This window comes from Prunus avium, unplaced genomic scaffold (genome assembly GCF_965620075.1).
Source record: "Prunus avium unplaced genomic scaffold, drPruAviu1.hap1.1 HAP1_SCAFFOLD_17, whole genome shotgun sequence".
In the NCBI taxonomy this organism is placed as follows: Eukaryota; Viridiplantae; Streptophyta; class Magnoliopsida; order Rosales; family Rosaceae; genus Prunus; species Prunus avium.
In genome coordinates, this window is record NW_028276877.1 from 685,001 (window position 1) to 687,500 (window position 2,500).

Genomic DNA, 2,500 nt, shown 5'->3' on the forward strand with positions numbered 1-2,500 from the left:
TTCATTTGAAGCCAACCCATCGTCGCCCACAACTAGTGGGTGAATGGTGTGCTTCCCGGGGTTGGCATAGACATTCCCTCGCATGCAAAAGATTGTCGATGCGAAAGATTATCTATGCCAACCCCGGGAAGCACACCATTCACACACTCCCGACCGGTGTGGTGTGGCGGTGATTGGATAGTTACGGATTGAGCACTTGCCAAGGATCAAAATGTGTCATTTAGAAGAAACATTTTCAAAAAGTTTTTAAAATCTTGTGGGTTTGCAACTCATAAGAGCGTCACTTTCAACGTCCCCGGTATTGGATTGAGTTTCTAAAAACAACCGTGCACACCGAGGTTAAACTTTACCGGCTCCACTCCGACTCGCCGCTCGCCCACAATTTGTTTGCAACGAAACATTTGTTTTTAATTTTGTTGGTTTGAAATTGTTTTGAAAAGGTTCTTTAAATCTAGTGGGTTTGCAACTCATAAGAGCGTCACTTTCAACGTCCCCGGCATTGGATTGAGTTTCTAAAAACAACCGTGCACACCGAGGTTAAACTTTACCGGCTCCACTCCGACTCGCCGCTCGCCCACTAGTCCGAAGGCAACAAAACATTTGTTTTTCATTTTGATGAAAATTTCTGTTTTTAAATCTTGTTGGTTTGAAATTGTTTTGAAAAGGTTCTTTAAATCTTGCGGGTTTGCAACTCATAAGAGCGTCACTTTCAACGTCCCCGGCATTGGATTGAGTTTCTAAAAACAACCGTGCACACCGAGGTTAAACTTTACCGGCTCCACTCCGACTCGCCGCTCGCCCACAAATCCGAAGGCAACAAAACATTTGTTTTTAATTTTGATGAAATTTTTTGAAAACATTGGCTTGGCAAGCCCCAATCCGCGACTATCCACCCACCGCCACCCCACACGGGTGGTTGTTGTTGCGAAATGAGGTTGTGGTCGACATGCCCGTGCATTTGAGAAGGAGTTCCTAGCACTCCATGCTCTCCCATGCCAAAAAAAAGCCTAGACAACCCCATTTCGCAACTTTCCACGCCTTTTTTTTCCTCCCTCACCCATGGCGGCGGCGTGGTGGCGGAGGCCGGATTCCGGCCACCACCGCCATGGGTGGCAGCCCCCCGACCCCGACACCAAACCCATAATACCGAGGCAACATATCGAGGCAACATGACATGGGTGTGGCGTGGGGGAAGGGGGCTGCAGCTAGGAAGGCATGGGCTGCCATGCATATGCAGGCAACACACACCCCCCTATATAGCATTTTATGCATTTAGCCCTTTGACAGGAAGAGACATCACCTATGCGCGAGGAGTCATAATGGGCTCTAAATAATTCAATACAAGGTATTTGGACGTGATTTTTTGCAGGGATACTAAGAAACATGCAATCTATGATGGGAAAAAGTTTCATAAATTTTTGAAGTCGGGAAGTATTTTTTATTATTTTTAGAAGTCGTAAAATTGAAAAAATCATTAAAACAAATCCGGGAGGAATTTTTTAGTTTTGTAAGTTGGAGAAGGTCCTAAAAATCATAGACTACTTATGGGGAGCTTATTGTGCGAGGAAATTTCAATAAAAACGGGGTTTGACAAGATTTGAAAAATTCTGTCGACATTTGAAAAAACCTGGAACCATGCTGCCGGCATGCTGCGCACATGCTGCGCGCATGCTGCGCGCAGACTGCGCGCATGCCATGGCAGGACAAGTTTCGCTAGCCTCACTGTCGACAGATGCGCAAGCTGCGCGCACGCTGCGCACAGGCTGCGCGCACGCTGCGCACAGGCTGCGCGCACGCTGCGCACAGACTGCGCGCACGCTGCGCGCATGCCATGGCAGGACAAGTTTCGCTAGCCTCACTGTCGACAGATGCGCAAGCTGCGCGCAAGCTGCGCACAGCCTGTGCGCATGTTGTGCGCAGGCTGCGCGCATGCCATGGCAGGACAAGTTTCGCTAGCCTCACTGTCGACAGATGCGCAAGCTGCGCGCACGCTGCGCACAGGCTGCGCACAGCGCATGCCATGGCAGGACAAGTTCGCTAGCCTCACTGTCGACAGATGCGCAAGCTGCGCGCACAGGCTGCGCGCACGCCATGGCAGGACAAGTTTCGCTAGCCTCACTGTCGACAGAATCAGCACGCTGCGCGCAAGCTGCGCGCACGCTGCCGGCATGGTGCGCGCACGCTGCCGGCATGCTGTGCGCACGCTGCGCGCGCGCATGGCAGGACAAGTTTCGAAAATTTCTGTCGACAGTCTCAGCAGCGCGCACGCTGCCGACATGCTGTGCGCACGCTGCGCACAGGCTGCCGGCATGCTGCGCGCAGCCCATGGCAGGACAAGGTCCGAAAAATTCTGTCGACATTTTTACGCCGTGGTAGGCTTCCGCTTCGCGTCACTTTGTCGACATTCAAGCCTACCATTTGTATTGAATTTTTCAAACCTTGTCAAACCCCATTATTCAAATGTCGAAAAATTTTGTCGACATTTTTACGCCATGATAGG